Raw genomic sequence first — 19,276 nt, 5'->3', positions numbered from 1 at the left:
GAAACGCAGTTTAAAAACATGACAGTGTGGCCGATATCGGGCCTTTCCCTTTACACTCCGTCCTATTTGCGAGTAGCCGTAACTGTATACCTGAGAAGAATCGCGAAGCATAGCAACACTTGCTGCAGAAATTTCAGCATCCTACAAAGTTGCTACTGGCTGATATGTCATTTTATTTCAGTGATTATAAAATCGAGACAAAAGTAAGCAATGGATACCCAAATCTGATAGTGAATATCGATGTAAACGAACAAGGAAACGAATGTTTTGAACGGGTTGTAAGCAACTTCCCGGTAACCAGAATTCTCTTTCAGTGAGCAGCTTTCTTCTTAGAGCATGCTCTTTGTAGGTTAGTGGTCTGTTCGAAAGATTCCAGCTGCGTATGCTCACGCTCGCGGTTCGTTTCTCACATCAGGCAACCATTATTAACGAGCATAAACAGCGCCTCTTTACCATTTGAAACGTCAGTTGAACAATGTGGGCTTCCAAATCCACATTAAACACGACGTCCCCTCGCTACCTGTTGGAGGTGGGTCGGTGTAGGTTGGGCCGTGACAAAGGCGGAAGTCGCTGTCACCAGTAACCTTTCTTACACGAGAGTTTTTAATTAATGAGCCAATCATCACTTCAGGTCATAGGGCAATTATTTATTATTGTGTCTAAACTTGAGGTGTTGAAAATATTGGTGTTGGACTAGGACTCGAACTCACATCTCCACTTTCGCTGTGTTTGACCTCTTCGAGACGATACATTTCCACCGTTCCGTTGTTTCCCCAAGATCCCGAACTACTTAGTGTCTACACGAAAGACGCGTGTCTAGGTTAGAATCCTGGTCTGGCCTAAAAGTTTCTATTCTGTCATTTAAAGTTGTAGCGCGCTCACACCAAACTACTGGTGGTAAATTATTATGGTTTTTAACACCTTTCCTCGCTTTGTCAACAATACCGATGGGCACTGATTTCGATTCGCATTCAGACAGGAAACTTTTGGTCAAATCATTTCAGACTCAAACATGCAGCTTTTGCAGATTTTGGTGAAAAAGAATTCTATAGTCAACGTCTCTTCGTGTGAACAACGATGATAAGTGTAGGGATCGACTCCCAGTTAGCACAGAATTTTTTGTCTTGTTATTTACAATTCAATCACGTGCACAACTCGCTACAGGTGAAACAAACCTGTTTTTAACGTCTGTTCGTGATTAGAAGTCAACGACAATAGAGATGGGTTCGAATCCCGGGAAGGCAAAACTTTTTCGTCTCGTCGTTTGTTTCAAAAACTGGTGAAAAATTACGAATTCTGACATTTGATTGTGCTTAGTTATGAATCCGCTTACATGCTGGGTTCGAATCTCCGTCCAATACAAAACTCTATTTCAAATTAAAACGTACACGTAGTTACTTGTGAGTGAAACCGTATTTAAGGTCTTTCGTGTCAACAGTTGATGTATGAAAGTCCCGGATCCCAGTCCAGTTTAAAAGTTTTCGTCGTATAATTTCAAGTTGAAACTTGCTTTTTGAAACGTCATTTATTGTAATAAATTTAAATTTGCAAGCGTAATGGCTGTGTCATCTCTAACAACCTGCTTTCTGATATTTGCCTCACCTGGTATTAATTTGCATCTAGATTGAAAGCCATACCGAGGACTTATCACGTGTGGCCTCTTGCAGTAACAATTTTGTATAGTCAAATGACTGTACCGGAAAGAGAGCAGAGGACCTTCAAGACAGTTACGACGTTATGTGTGTTGCATACAAGTCAGACGAGACGCAACAAAGTCGCTCGGATACGTTTGAGCATGACAGTAGATTTTACCGAATCTTGGTCAAATGTTTGTTACACCGTGTCATATCCATGCACGATACTTCATGAACATGAGAACAATAGTATAGTTAGTTAGTTAGTTAGCTGTTTGGTTGCGTGTGCTATTGATCAATCGCAAGGCACGGTAGCCGTTATGATGGGGAACGTGTCAAGTGCACAAGAAATGCACATATGAAACAAGGTTTTTTAATGTATATATAAATATTACAGTTCAGTGTTAAAGATTAATATTTCTATTACTTGTCCCATTCCCTTATATGGCACAACATGCATATACTATATTTATAGATTTATTTATTCCTATTCAAGAATTCGTCTATGGTATAGAAGGAGTTGTCAAGTATATCAGCAAGTCAAGCATAAAACAACGTATATATTGAACTAATTATTCAAGCTTACATTAGTACATTAGGAGAATGAAGACCGATATTCTCAAGAGCACGTCATACATGTTACAACCAGCCACTAGGTAGCTCTATAGTAGTAGTTACAAACATAAGTCGTCTCATATGAAGCATAAAGGCAAAACAACGTTCCTAGAATGTTACACTGTGGACCTACAGTAAGTGTTCCAAATCAGAGTACGTTTCATTTATTTTGTTATAATAACTTTAAATTAATTTATATACAGTTTAAAACTACCTTAAAAACTTAACAGGAAGCACTGTAACTTCAATACATCGTTTAATACACAACAAGCAACACCACTCATATGGCATGTTCGTATTATAAAAACAAATACAATAAAAATACACATGTCATAATATGCAGACAGTATAATACAATGTTATACAAACGTTAAGATTGCCGTTCGATTTCAAGATTGTAGAACAACAACAGGCCATTAAAACATATCGCTGTAGCTAATGGCTATTCTCAGGGCTTAGGGCAAAATGTTTTTGAAAAACTAAAAAAGGAGTTAATTAAAGATAATAACGACAGTGTTACTTCATTTCAATGCAAAAAAACTAAAATCTAAATTAGAACGCATTTTCATAACATAAAGAGGGAAGTTGTTGGACAAAATTGAACGGTACTTCCGAAAGTCAATTGTACTTCCTACACTGAAAACATCCAATGTGCTAATGTCTAAGATAAGAAACAAAATGATATGAGTGATGACAAATATAATAGAACGGGTGTTTACAAATTAAATTGTGGCCATTGCAGTGGTTCTTATGTGGGCAGACGCTTAGGTAATTTTTTTTTTTTACGAACTTAAGGAACGCACTAGTACTCATAGTAAAACTACTTTCATGGATCATTTCAGAGAAAGAAAGCATAGCATACTGATTTCGTCATAACATGACAATCTTACATAATGTTCTCAAAGGGAGAAGTTAAATATCGCAGAAAATGTACAGATTTATAGTTATATGGAAACATCTTCGAATAATTTAAAGAATAATCAATTAGAATCTAAAGGGAAAACTTTTTTTGCTATTTTTTATGACCTTTTGCGATTTACTTTTACGAATAGGTTTGTTTATAAATAAATAAATCTTCTGCTACCAGTCACGATTTTTTCTTTATTTTACTATTCGCACGACGCGTTTCGAGAAATAATTCCCATTTTCAAGTGCTTTTTTTAATTTATTTATTTATTTTTTGTTGTGTATTAAGCTATTTTTCTTGATGTTGTCAGTGTGTGTGAGTCTGTTTCATTTTGTTGACTTTCACTGTAATACACACACACAAAAAACGCACTTGAAAATGGGAATTATTCCTCGAAACGCGTCGTGCGAATAATAAAATAAAGAAAAAATCGTCTCTGGTAGCAGAAGATTTATTTATCTATAACCAAACCTATTGTATCTATAGTCGCAGGCTTTCAAAAACCATTTATAATGGATCAAATCAGATTACTTTTACGAAATTTCTTTTGTCAAGGTGATGCGTTTCTATAATTTTACGGAAGTTGAAGTCTCCTTGTTCTTCGGTATTGGTTTCCTTTCGCTCATACACTGGAATTGCGGAAATCCCATGCTGGAAAGATACTGTTTTCTGTATTGTTTTGACGATATTCACCGTAGCGCTTTGGTCTCGAAAATTGTTTTATACACTTACGTCACGTAACACGTAGACGTTGGGCGACATACTATTAGGTTGTGACATTTCGAATCAAATTTTATTTTTGATATTTGTTAATTTATGTGATGCGCAGAAATATTAAACCTTACGACATGACAATTTTTGGGACTATCCTATTCGTTCCGTTTGTCTCCGTCAGTTCCTATTTGACACTTAGACGTCGAGAACTATGCTAGTACCTAAATCTCGAACTACAAGCTGATATCTTAATATAGTTAGAATTGTGTATATGGCCCTATTTACATATCTGTTATGACTGTAACGATTTATGAGTAGAATAAGCGACTGTATTATATAACAAGTTTATTTTTCTTCTATTTTATAGCAAGTTTCAGGATTACGCTATTTTTTCTTGGGGTCTTGTCATTCGTGTCTTTCACATCAAGCCGCCGAGAACCATGCCAGTACCTAAATGTCGCGCTACATGGTAATAGCGTAAATATCTGGATTTGTATATAGCCAGTTCAGGTATACATGCCGACGTCGCAAGCCGAAGACGAAGAGACAGAAAAAGTATATGATGATATTGAACGAGTAATTCAGAACGTAAAGGACAATGAAAATATTATGGTCATGGGGGATAGGAATACTGTTGTAGGGGAAAGAGTGGAAGAAAGTGTTGCGGGGGAATATGGGCTTGATACTACGAACGAATGAGGAGAAAGACTAATTGAGTTCTGTGATAAATTTCAGGCAAGGAATAGCGAATACTCTGTTCAAGAATCACAAGAGGACGTATACTTGGAAAAGGCCGGGAGATACAAGAAGATTTCCGATTACATCATGGTCAGGCAAAGATCCCGAAATCAGATATTGGATTGCAAGGCGTACCCAGGAGCATATATAGACCCAGATCCCAATTTAGTAGTGATGAAGAGTAGGCTAAAGTTTAAGAAATTAGTCAGGAAAAATCAAAGAGCAAAGAAGTGGAATACAGAAGTAATGAAGTTCTCTGAGGCTATAGATACTGAGACAAGGAATAAATCATTAGGCAGTTGAGAAGGAATGGACACCTCTAAAAAGGGCAGTCACAAAAGGTGGAGAGAAAAACATAGGCACAAGGAAGGTAACTGCGAAGAAACCACGCGTAACAGAAGCAAAACTTCAGTTGATCGATGAATGAAGGAAGTACAAAGTCACTGACACAAATTCAGGAATACAGAAATATAAGTCACGCAGAAATGAAATAACCAGAAAGTGCAGGGAAGCCAAGGCGAATTGGCTGCATAAAAAATTTGAAGAAATCGAAAATGAAGTGATTGTCGGAAGGGCTGACTCAGCATATTGAAAAGTCAAAAGAACTTGCAGTGAAATTAAAAGTAAGGGTGGTAAAATTAAGAAGCAATGGGAATTCCACTATTAAACGCATAAGAGAAACCAGATAGATGGAAAGAGTACATTGCAGGCCTCTTTGAGGGGGAAGATTTGTCTGATGACGTGACAGGAGATGCAAGATACATTATTAGAATCAGAATTTAAAAGAAATTTGGAAGACTTATTATCGAATAAGGCAGAAAGGATTGACAACATTCCATCAGAATTTCTAAAACCATTGGAGGAAAAGGAAACAAAACGGTTGTTCACGTTGGTGTGTAGAATGTATGAGTCTGGCGATATACCATCTGGCTTTTGGAAAAAACATCAATCACACAAATCCGAAGAATGCGAGAGGCTACAAGTGCGAGAATTATCGCACAGTCAGCTTAAAAGGTCATGAACCCAAGTTGCTGACAAGAATATACCCAGAAGAATGGAAAATAAAATTGAAGATGTTTGAGATGACGATCAATTCGGCTTAGGGAAAGGTAAAGGCACCAGATAGGCAATTCTAACGTTGCGGTTGATAATGGAAGAAAGACTGAAGAAAAATCAAGACACGTTTATAGGATTTGTCGACCTGGAGAAGCGGTCGACAATATAAAATGAGGCAAGATGTTCGAAATTCTCAGAGAAATAGTGGTAAGCTACAGGGAAGGTGGACAATAAGAGTGGGAGACGAAGAACGAAGTGCTCGCACTAGAAAGAGTATACGACAGGGATGTAGTCTTTCGCCCCTACTGTTCAATCACATCGAATGACCTATGACGGAAATAAAAGAAAGTTTCAAGCGTGGAACCAAAATTCAAGGTAAAAGGATACGATGCGATTCGCTGATGACATTGCTATCCTAAACGAAAGTGAAGAAGAATTACAGAATCTGCTGAATGGAATGGACAGTCTAATGTGTACAGAATATCGATTGAGAGTAAATCGAAGAAAGACGAAAGTAATGAGAAGTAGTAGCAATGAGAACAACGAGGAGCTTAACATCAGGATTGATGGTCACGAAGTATACGAAAATAAGGAATTCTGCCACTTGGGCAGTAAAATAACTAATGACAGACGGAGCAAGGAGGACATCAAAAGCAGATTAGCAATGGCAAAAAGGGCATACCTGTCCAAGAGAAGTCTACTAGTATCAAACACAGGTCTTAATTTGAGGAAGAAATGTGAAACATGGTCTGTGGGAAAACCAGAAAAGAAGAGAGCCGAAGCATTTGCGATGTGGTGTTACAGAAGAAAGTTGAAAATTAGGTGGACTGATAAGGTTAGGATTGAAGAGGTTCTCCGGAGAACCGGAGAGGAAAGAAATATGTGGACAACACTGACAAGAAGAAGGGACAGACTGATAGCGAATCTGCTAAGACATCAAGGAATAGCTTCCATGGTACTGGAGGGAGCTGTAGAAGGTAAAAACTGTAGAGGAAAACGGACATTGGAATACACCCAGCAAATATTTGCAATGACGTATTTATGAGTGGAACACTTTATGTTCCCCTTTGTAGTCACCTCCTGTTCGCTTAACTACACCGAGGTACCGAACGAAAGTGTATGCGTTTCGAAGCTTTATGTTTTCTTCGTATAATGACATGTTTATTTGTATTGTTTTTGTCTTTATAACGCGAACGTGACATATGAGTGGTTTCTATACTTGTGGATTAAACGATATGTTGAAGGTGCAGTTCTTGCTGTTATGTCTTATAGGGCAGTTTTAATTATATATAAATTAATTTAAAGTTAGAATAACAAAATAAGTGTAACGTACTCAGATATGGATTATTTATTATGTCTGCATTGCAACGTTCTTGGGTCTTTGCCTTTGTACTTTATATGAGACGAGGGAGTTCAGTTGGTAACGACTACCACAGTGCCACGTGCTGGTTAGTATTCATTTGAGAATCTCGGTCTTCATTCTGCTGATGTACGCACATGAGCTTGTATAATCAGTGCAATATGTACGTTCTTTTACGTGATAGTTATTTTGTGCTGGACTTGCTGATATACTATTTTTTCATGTTTATGAAGTATCGTTCTATTATATGACATGGTACCTATAATATACACTCCTGGAAATTGAAATAAGAACACCGTGAATTCATTGTCCCAGGAAGGGGAAACTTTATTGACACATTCCTGGGGTCAGATACATCACATGATCACACTGACAGAACCACAGGCACATAGACACAGGCAACAGAGCATGCACAATGTCGGCACTAGTACAGTGTATATCCACCTTTCGCAGCAATGCAGGCTGCTATTCTCCCATGGAGACGATCGTAGAGATGCTGGATGTAGTCCTGTGGAACGGCTTGCCATGCCATTTCCACCTGGCGCCTCAGTTGGACCACCGTTCGTGCTGGACGTGCAGACCGCGTGAGACAACGCTTCATCCAGTCCCAAACATGCTCAATGGGGGACAGATCCGGAAATCTTGCTGGCCAGGGTAGTTGACTTACACCTTCTAGAGCACGTTGGGTGGCACGGGATACATGCGGACGTGCATTGTCCTGTTGGAACAGCAAGTTCCCTTGCCGGTCTAGGAATGGTAGAACGATGGGTTCGATGACGGTTTGGATGTACCGTGCACTATTCAGTGTCCCCTCGACGATCACCAGTGGTGTACGGTCAGTGTAGGAGATCGCTCCCCACACCATGATGCCGGGTGTTGGCCCTGTGTGCCTCGGTCGTATGCAGTCCTGATTGTGGCGCTCACCTGCACGGCGCCAAACACGCATACGACCATCATTGGCACCAAGGCAGAAGCAACTCTCATCGCTGAAGACGACACGTCTCCATTCGTCCCTCCATTCACGCCTGTCGCGACACCACTGGAGGAGGGCTGCACGATGTTGGGGCGTGAGCGGAAGACGGCCTAACGGTGTGCGGGACCGTAGCCCAGCTTCATGGAGACGGTTGCGAATGGTCCTCGCCGATACCCCAGGAGCAACAGTGTCCCTAATTTGCTGGGAAGTGGCGGTGCGGTCCCCTACGGCACTGTGTAGGATGCTACGGTCTTGGCGTGCATCCGTGCGTCGCTGCGGTCCGGTCCCAGGTCGACGGGCACGTGCACCTTCCGCCGACCACTGGCGACAACATCGATGTACTGTGGAGACCTCACGCCCCACGTGTTGAGCAATTCGGCGGTACGTCCACCCGGCCTCCCGCATGCCCACTATACGCCCTCGCTCAAAGTCCGTCAACTGCACATACGGTTCACGTCCACGCTGTCGCGGCATGCTACCAGTGTTAAAGACTGCGATGGAGCTCCGTATGCCACGGCAAACTGGCTGACACTGACGGCGGCGGCGCACAAATGCTGCGCAGCTAGCGCCATTCGACGGCCAACACCGCGGTTCCTGGTGTGTCCGCTGTGCCGTGCGTGTGATCATTGCTTGTACAGCCCTCTCGCAGTGTCCGGAGCAAGTATGGTGGGTCTGACACACCGGTGTCAATGTGTTCTTTTTTCCATTTCCAGGAGTGTATGACATGGTACCTATAATATACATTTGATCAAGATTTAGTGAAATGCATTTCAGTTTGCAACTCTTAATTCTTTTGTTTCAGTTGTTAATGAAGGTTCGGGCGAGTCGTTTTAACACCAATGTTGACCAGCAAAGAGGGCAGCTCGAGAACGGGAAGACTTTTCTTTCTGCTACTGCCACGTCACATGCTCGAGCCACGGAACAGAAAACAGAACAAACATCTTTTACAGTGTCAAATTACAAACACAACATCATCTACATCTACGTGGTTACTCTGCAATTCACACTTAAGTGCCTGGCAGAGGGCTCATCGAATCATTTTTCTCTACCATTCCACTCTCCAATGGCGCGTGGGAAAAAGAAACACGTACATTTTTCGTTCAGATCTCTATTATTTTATTGTGATGATCATTTCTCCCTACGTAGGTGGGTGTCAACAAAATATTTTCGCATTCGAATGAGAAAGTTGGTGATGATTGAAATTTCGTAAATAGATCTCGCCGCAAAGAAAACCGCCTTTGTTTCAGTGACTGCCACCCCAACTCGCGTATCATATCAATGACACTCTCACCCCCATTGCGCGATAACACGAAACGAGCTGCTTTCTTTACACTTTTTCGATGTCCTCCGTCAATCCTACATGGTAAGGATCCCACACCGCGCAGCAAACTTCCAGCAGAGGACGGACAAGTGTAATGTAGGCTGTCTCTTTAGTGGATTTGTCTTATAAGTGTTCGGCCAACAAAGCGCAGTCTTTGTTTCGCCTTCCCCACAATATTATCTATGTGGTCTTTCCAATTTAAGTTGCTCGTAATTGTAATTCCTAGGCATTTAGTCGAATTGACAGCCCTTAGATTTGTGCGATTTATAGTATTCCCAAAATTTGTCGGATTATTTTAGTACCCATGTGGATGACCTCCCACATTTCCTTGTTTAGTGGTAATTGCCACTTTTTGCATCATACAGAAATTCTCTCTAGGTCATTTTGTAGTTGGAATTGATCGTCTGATGATTTTACTGGACGGTCAATTACAGCGTCATCTGCAAATAGTCTAAGGGGGCTGCTCAGATTATCACCTAGATCATTCATGTAAATCAGTAACAGCAGAGGTCCTATGACACTACCTAGCGGAACGCCAGATATCACTTCTGTTCTACTCGATGATTTACCGTCTATCACTACGAACTGTGACTCTTCTGAGCGGAAATCACGAATCCAGTCACACAACTGAGACGATACCCCATATGCACGCAATTTGATTAATAGTCGCTTGTGAGGAACGTTATCAAAAGCCTTCTGGAAATCTAGGAATATGGAATCGATCTGAGATCCCTTGTCGACAGCACTCATTACTTCATGTGAATAAAGAGCTAGCTGTGTTTCACAAGAACGATATTTTCTGAATCCGTGTTGGTTATGTATCAATAAGACATTTTGTTCAACGTGATTCATAATGTTTGAGTACAGTATATGCTCCAGAATCCTATAGCAAATTGAGGTCAGTGATATGGGTCTGTAATTCAATGGGTTACTCCTATTTCCTTTCCTGAATATTGGTGTGGCCTGTGCTACTTTCCAGTCTTCAGGAACAGACCTTTCGTCAAGTGAGCGGTTGTATATGATTGCTAAGAAAGGCGCTATTGTGTCTGCGTACTCTGAAAGGAAGCTGATTGGCATACCATCTGGGCCGGAAGACTTGCCTTTCTTAAGTGATTTGAGTTGTTTCTCACCACCTAAGAGATCTACTTTTATGTCACTCATGCTAAAAACTGTTCTGGTTTCGAATACTGGAATACTTACTTCGTCTTCTTTCGTGAAGGAATTACGGAAAACCGTATTTAGTAACTCCGCTTTAGTGGCACCATCATCGGTAACGTTTCCATCGCCATCGCACTGTGACTGTATTGACTGTTTTTTGCCACTGGTGTACTTACATAGGACCAGAATCTCTTTGGTTTTTCTACCACATTTTGAGACAATGTTTCATTGTGGAAAGTATTAAAAGCATCTCGCATTGACGTCCGCACTAAATTTCGAGCTTCCGTGAAACTTAGCCAGTCTCGGGGATTTTGCGTTCTCCTGAATTTGGCATGCCTTTTTCATTGCTTCTGCAACAGTGATGGCTCTGAGTACTATGGGACTTACCATCTGAGGTCATCAGCCCCCCAGAACTTAGAACTACTTAAACCTAAGTAACCTAAGGACCTCACACACATCCATGCCCGAGGCAGGATTCGAACCTGCGACCGTAGCAGTCGAGCGGTTCCAAACTGAAGCGCCTAGAGCCGCTCGGCCATCGCGGCCGGCTGCAACAGTGTTCTGACGTGTTTTGTGTACCATGGTGGATCAGTCCCGTCTCTTATTAACTTATGCGGTATGAATCTATCTATTGCTTTCGATACTGTATCTTTGAATTTGAGCCGAATCAGGTCTACTGTGCGCTGCGTGGGGAGACTGCTCGATGGTACAGGGTACTAATCAAGTCAAATCACCAATAGTGGACTTGGGCAACTGTAGAAGGGTTGAAACCTCGGTGATGAATTTGTTACTCAGCCCGCGATGGCATTCACTTAGCTCTCCTGACGGTCTGTTCTGTTGTCACCGCTTCTCTGCTGCCAGTAGAATACTACCCACCTCCTTGTAGAGCGAGGTGACGGAAGACATGATATAGCAACATACACATACACATATGTTGGTAGCATCGCGTACACAAGATGTGAAAGGACAGCGCATTGGCGGACCTGTCATTTGCACTCAGGTGATTCAGTTGAAAAGGTTTTGGATGTGATAATTGCCGCAAGACGGGAATTAACAGACTTTGAACGCGCAGTGCTAGTTGGAGCTTGACGCTTGAGGATTCAACTTCGGCTTTGTTAGGAAATTCAATATTACAAGATCCACAGTGACAAGAGTGTGCCGAGCATATCAAATTTCAGGCATTATCTGTCACCGCAGACAACGCATTGTCCCACGGCCTTCACTTATTTACTGAGAGCGATGGGGTTTGAGTAGGGTTGTCGGTGCTAATAGACAAGCAACACTTGAAATAACTTCAGTAAACAATGTGGGACGTACGACAAACGTATCCGTTAGGACAGTGCGGCGAAATTTGATGTTATGGCGACAGACGAACGACGCGAGTGCTTTGACTGACCGCAAGTGCCTGCAGCGCCTCTCCTTGGCTCGTGGCCATATCGGCTGGACCTGGAAAACCGTGGCCTGGTCAGATAAGTCCCGATTTCAGCTGATAAGAGGTGAAGGGTCGAGTGTGGTGCAGACCTGCGAAGCGTTGGATCCAGTTTGTCATGCACTATGCAAGCCATCGTGGCTTCATAATGTGAGCTGTGTTTATATGGAATGGACTGCATCCTCCTATCCAACTTAACCGATCATTGACTGGAAATGGCTATTTTCTGCTGCTTAGAGAGCATTTTCCGCCATTCGTCGACTTCAAGTTCCCAGACAACGACGCCATGTCACAGGGCCACAGCTGTTGGGGACTGGTTTGAAGGACAGTTCCAGGGAATGATTTTTCCACCCAGCTCGCCCGACATGGATACAAAAATGGCTCAAATGGCTCCGAGTACTATGGGACTTAACATCTGAGGTCATCAGTCCCCTAGAACGTAGAACTACTTAAACCTAACTAACCCAAGGACATGACACACATCCATGCCCGAGGCAGGATTCGAGCCTGTGACCGTAGCGGTCGCGCGGCTCCAGACTGAAGCGCCTAGAACCGCTCGGCCACACTGGTCGGCGACATGGATACCATCGAACAATTATGGGAGATAATCGAGAGGTCAGTTCGTGCCAAACATCCTTCACTGACAACATTTCGGCTATTATGGACGCTCCAGAGGCAGCATGGCTCAGTTTTTCTCCAGTGGTTCCAGCCACTTCGTCTAGTTGCTGCACTGCACCGGGCAAAAGGAGGTCCGGCATGATAGTGTTAAGAGGTATTCCATGAATTTTGTCACCCCAGTGTACAATGGCGGGCCTACCAGTCGAGGCACCTAGTGGTGAATTACGTAGAAGTTTCCGGATAGTCCGCAGCTCGTGGTCGTGCGGTAGCGTTCTCGCTTTCCACGCTCGGGTTCCCGGGTTCGATTCCCGGCGCGGTCAGGGATTTTCTCTGCCTCGTGATGACTGGGTGTTGTGTGATGTCCTTAGGTTAGTTAGGTTTAAGTGGTTCTAAGTTCTAGGGGACTGATGACCATAGATGTTAAGTCCCATAGTTCTCAGAGCCATTTGTTTCCGGATATTTTGATTTCGGTAGTGTACGTGGAAACCGATGTGTAAACAAAATGTGACTTGCTGTCTATAGAAGATGGATGACATCGCGACGCTAGAACGCCTAAAAACGAACTGCATTGTTTACTCGGAGGCTCTATTGTCTTTCTCGGCGAGTGGGATAATTCGAACTCCATTTAGCTGAAGCCGCCGTTCGCGACAACACTCTGCTGGTCTTCTGTTTCTATCAATGGACTCACTCCCCATCGGAGATAAGCGTCGTCAGTCCGCACTTTCCAAACGAGGCTATCACAGCGGGAGGGAAACTCTAGTAGCGCATTAGCGACCATACTTTGGTGGGAGGGGATGGGATCTGGAGTTGGACTGTGGGGGGAGAGGGGGAGGGAATCGCGGGACTGAGAGGACGACCGCCTTTCAGGGCCAGCTGCCAACAATGACGTCTGCTGGCGGCGCCGCCCCCGCACTCTATCGCCCGGGCGGCGCCGGGCGAATCCATTTCCGCCTCCAGCGTCGCCCGGCGCGTCTCGAAACCGGCGGCCGATCCATCGGCAGGTGGCGTAATGGCCGCGGACTAGCGAGTGGCTGTTTCTGAACCGCGGCGCGCCTAATGCCCCGCAGTTGCTAATGTATTCCCGTTCCCTTACACCTCGCCAGCGCCGCTCGCGCCTTCGATAGACGCGAAACAACGGCGCCGAACGACGTCATTATTCTCGCCGGCGTCCCCCTCCGCCACGCCACACAACACGTGTCGCTCCGGCGGCTCCATCACGGCCAGCCCTCCCCATTCTGATGCACGAAACCGCCTATCCGATCTCACTCGAGCAGTTTCATTTCTTTCTTCTTCTGCTTCTTTTTTTATATGCCCCCCCCCCCAACCCCCCTGAAATGTCCACCTCCTTCCCCCCACGTTTCCTTCCTCGCCGCCGTACGTCGCAGTGGCAGGAAAAAGATCATTTCGAGCGATCGAATCGTGTAGCCACATTGCTTTTCCGATGTGAAGCCGGAGAAGTGTCTTGGCAAGCGGTTATATTGCTTTCCGATACGGCCGCGACGGCTAGGGGCTGAACGTGAGAAGGTTTGGCGCTTGACGGATGGCCGCTCCGAGTGCCATCGACATCTGTCTCCGCCAGCGCCCTCCTCCCCAACCTCTGAGGAACGATGGATGAGACGTTGCGGATGGGAGGAGAAATGATGATTATTTCGATATATCGATTGCCTATTATGTCTTCTTCTCCGCGCTCCCACTTTACCCACTACAATTGCGTCACCGCGGTATCCATAAAACATCCGGGGCGGCAATCGAAGAAAACAAGAGGGATGAAACGTATTGTACTGAGGTACGGAGTCTTCCAGAGAAGTGCCGAGGCGTGCTCCGAGAGAGATGTTTACGAGTCGTTATCGTATCTGTGGTACAACGCACAACTCTAAATATCTAATCCACATACAAATTCCGTAAGCCGCCGTATGGCGAGTGGCGGAGATTACGCTATACTACAACTGGTCATCTCCTCTTTTCCTTTCCTGTTCCACTAGCAAATAGAACGATGAAAAAACGAAAGTCTATATGGCTCCGTACAAGCCCTAATCTCTCTCGTCTTATCTTCGTGGTCCTTACACGCAATGCACGTTGGCTTCAGTAGAACTGTACTGCAGTCAGCCTCAAAGGCCGTTCTCTAAGTTTTCTCAGTAGTCCTCCTCGAAAAGAACGTCACCTAGCCTCCTGTGAATTCCCATTTGAGTTCCCGAAGCATCTCATGTTCGAAACTACCGGTAACAAATCCAGCAGCCCGCCGCTGTTTTGCTTCGATATCTCTCTTGAATCCAACGTGGGTGTGGATCCCGGACGCTCGAACAGTAGGCCTCAATGGGCCGCACTAGTGTCGTACATGAGGTTTGCCTTGCAGATGTACCACACTTTCCTAAAATTCTCCCAAAAAACCGGTCAATTCGCCGTCCCTACTACAATCCTTACATGCCCATACCATTTCATATTGCTTTACAACATTTTACTTATATTCAAAAGCTGCGACATTGTCGCGAAAAAACAGTGACCCCTATATGCAATAAGTTTCCTTTAATTTAAGTCTATGTTCACAAACGTTTTGTTAACAGATTACGGGTTTCGGTCTTTAATGACCATCATCATATCTGCAGCAAAAATGGGAAAAACATAAATACAGCTTAAGCTGTATACAGTTTGCGAGTGTATTTATGTTTTTCCCATTTTTGCTGCAGATCTGGTGGTCATTAAAGAACGAAAGCTGTATACAGTTTGCGACTGTATTTATGTTTTTCCCATTTTTGCTGCAGTTCTGATGATGGTCATTAAAGACCGAAACCGGCAATCTGTCTCAAGCAGCACACTGCTGATGCTCTACTCCTAGTCCTGTTTTGGCTATTCATGTGCATTAACTTTCATTTTTCTACATTTGGAGCTAGATGAAGTACATCACACCAACTAGAAATTTTGTATAAGCCATATTCTACCTTCCTACAGTCACTCAATGACGACACCTTCCTGCACACCACAGCATCAACGGTAAACAGCAACAGACTGCTGTTAACACTGTCCACCAGATCATTTATGTATATACAAAATAATAGCACTCATGCCACACTTCCCTGTGGCATTCTTGACGATACCCTTGTCTCTGACGAACATTCTCCGTCGAGCACAGCATACTGGGTTCTGTTACTTAAGAAGCCTTCGAACCACACTCATATATGGGAACCTGTTCCGTATGCTTGTACCTTCGCTAACAGTCTGCATTGTGACAACATATCAAATGCTTTTCGGAAATCGAAGTTGACAACAAGAAACGAACAGAATATTTTTGTACGATAATTTTCCGTTGGTACGTCATTTGAACGAAAGGCAATGTGTCAAACCCATATGAATGCTGAAGATCAGGTGGGTAGATCGCATATTTAATGCATAAGAATCACATTTGTGGCAACAGTCACGTACGGAACGTGGGAAGAACGATTAAATTCCTCTGTACCTGCTATAACAGGTCCCGGCTTTTCTCGCGATCGCTATGCGAGTGATACATAGGGGTTTGTAGTATATTCCTAGTTCCATCACTTAAAGTTAGCCGTAGAAGCTTTGTAAGTAGGTTTTGACGGCATAGTTTCCGTCTGTCTGCAGCGTCTGCCAGATCGCTTATATCATCATATTCGTTACACTCTCCCATCGGTCGAACAAACCACTCCTGCTTCCCCTTCATTGTATACCTTCAATATCCCCTGTTAGTCCTGTTTGATACAGGTACCACACACTTGAGCAGTATTACAGGACTAGTCAAACGAGTGCTTTGTATACAGTCTCCTTTGCAGACCGATTACGTTTCCCTAGTATTCTACCAATGACGATCCCACTTGTTTTACCTACGATTCAGACTATGTATTGTTCTACTTCATACCTCTGCAAATTGATACACCGAGGTGTTTACCTGAGCTGTCTCATTCCATTTGTAACTCATTGATGCTATAGTCATGAGATAAAACATTTTTCCGTTTTGCAAAGTGCACGGTTTTAGAGTTACGAACATTTAAAGCAATTTGCCAATCTTTACACCACTTTGAAATCTTACCAAGATCTGCCTGAATATTTGTATACCTTCTTTCAGATAGTGCCTTACTGCAGTTAACTGCATAATCTGTAAAGACTCTGTGGTTAGTATTAATAATGTCCGCGAGGTCTTTGATATAATCAGTTTCAGTTGGTAAGGAGTTATCATCAGAACTGAAAAACTCCATAATGTGAACAGTTACCATAAAATATGAGATAAAAAAGTGCATACATATTAGAGTAGATATACACATTTAGCTTGTTACAGAGTCTTGGATACGTTTCCTCTGATACGTATGGTCGCTTTCATTTCATATTTTACGGTAACTATCCGCATTCTGTCTTTTCTGTTCTTTTTCTGTTCGATTATGACTACTTAGCAGTTGAAACCTGTCAACCGTATAACTAATTATTGCGTCCTTGACCATTTCAATAAAACTCTCGTCAACATAGCATGCTGAGACTTTTCCGGCTTATTTATTAGGTTGGTGCCTTAGTTCGTAGCTTTTTTGTTTTCCATGTTGATATTCCGGTTGCTATGGGTTTATTTATCGGTTTTCGTTTTTTATTTGTAGTTCGCTACTGCTACTTCAGTTTACATTTTGTTATTTTGTCATGTGGAGATACTGAGTGGAGCTTCGTACGCTAGTAAATGGTGGGCACAGTGGAGGAATCGGAACTTTTCCGGCATATTCGTTTGAGTATAGTGGTGAGAGCAGCGGACACGACCAGAATCATTTACGCCGTGTAAGGGGATAATGCCATTGGACAGAGCATGGCAGGAAAATGGTTTTCTCGTTTTAAGGCGGATCCTTTTGACAGGGTGACTCTCCACGTTCAGGAAAATGAAATGGTTCAAGTGGCTCTAAGCATTATGGGACATAACATCTGAGGTCATCAGTCCCCTAGACTTAGCAACTACTTAAACCTAACTAACCTAAGGACATCACACACATCCATGCCCGAGGCAGTATTCGAACCTGCGACCATACCAGCAGCGCGTTTCCGGACTGAAGCGCCTAGAACCGCTCCGCCACAGCGGTCGGCTTCAGGAAAATCCTTGGGATTTAATGAAGATCGTTTCATAACGTTAATCCACAATGACCCACGTCAGTGTACTCGAGAATTGACAAATGTGATGAACTGTGATCATTCAACCATCTTGTGACACCTGCATGCAGTGGGGAAGGTTAAAAAATCAGGTGTATGGGTAGCGCATACTCTACGTCAAAATAAAATAAAAAAATCAGCAGGTGACCATATGTGCATCACTAATTGCTCGTCATTAATTGGCTGGTTAACAACACCGACCATCCCATCCTGTATAGTTACAGGTAACGACAAATGGTGTCTTCATGCTAACATAAGGAAAGGCATGAATGGCTGAGCCCAAATAAAGCAGCAACTCCCCATTCAAAGACCTGCACGCATCGACAAAAGACAATATTACGGATTTGATAATGGCGGTGTGGTGTACCACTAACTGCTTTCCCAACTTAAAACCATCATTGCTGACATTTATTGCCGGCCTCGGTGGCCGAGCGGTTCTAGGCGCTTCAGTCTGGAACAGCGCGACCGCTACGGTCGCAGGTTCGAGTCCTGCCGCGGGCATGGATGTGTGTGCTGTCCTTAGGTTAGTTAGGTTTAAATAGTTCTAAGTTGTAGGGGACTGATGACCTCAGTCCCATAGTGCTCAGAGCCATTTGAACCTTTTTTTCTTTTGACATTTATTGTCAACAACTGAGACGTCTTGTAGACGCAGTCCAAGAATAACGACAAGGAAGGCTGCGTGAAGTGATGCTACTCCCCGATAACGCCCGCACACATTCTGCTAGACTGACAAAAAGCACTTTACAGGAGTCGGTTTGGGAATTCATCCCGCACCCGCCTCTTGCTTTCTGGATGAAAATGCGCTCCGAACATGGATCGACGGTTCTTCGCCACAATACCACGTGATTTCCACAGTCGCGGAGTAGAAAAGTTAGTCTACCGATAGTGAAGGAGAATATATTGTCGATAAGCAAAGTCTCTACTATGTCTATCCGTGTTTTTATCAAACTTACGGGGAAACGCTACGAAGTAATGAACCAAGCTATTACCGTCAGTGAACGAAGACCAAGACCAAGGTTTATTTAGAGCAGTGGTTCCCAACAGGTGGTCCGCGGACCTCCAGGGGTCCGCAAGCTATGCCAGAGGGGTCCGCAAGATGCTATTAGAATAAATCAGTTTCAATTTTTTCCTGTCATTTTGAGTTCATACTCAATTTTTTTTAAGGAGTTAGTTATACTAAGCATCCAGTTTGAAGACAAAGATTTTGAGTAATACTCAAAAATTTAACAATAACAATGATGGGTAAACTGAAAAAGGTTTAAGCTCAATATTTTCTCAATAATGAATATGTCAATGTTTTTTGTAAGTACCAAAAACAGAAAGCGTATAAGAAGACTCTTTATTTTGCTTTTTAGGTACTTGATACTGTGATATGACAAGGTACCAATCATGCTCGATGAGGGGGTCCTCGAGAAAATTTTGTTGGGAACCCCTGGTCTAGGGCAACCAGTAAGGAAGGCCACGACAGCAATAAGAAAAACGACAATATGGTCAACATAATGCGAGAGTACATAACTAATGATGAAGTATTGAATAGGATTGGGGAGAAGAGAAGTTTGTGGCACAACTTGACCAGAAGAAGGGATCGGTTGGTAGGACATGTTCTGAGGCATCAAGGGATCA

The sequence above is a fragment of the Schistocerca serialis genome, chromosome 9 (genome assembly GCF_023864345.2).
Source record: "Schistocerca serialis cubense isolate TAMUIC-IGC-003099 chromosome 9, iqSchSeri2.2, whole genome shotgun sequence".
Classification (NCBI taxonomy): Eukaryota; Metazoa; Arthropoda; class Insecta; order Orthoptera; family Acrididae; genus Schistocerca; species Schistocerca serialis.
This window is presented reverse-complemented; position numbering follows the sequence as displayed.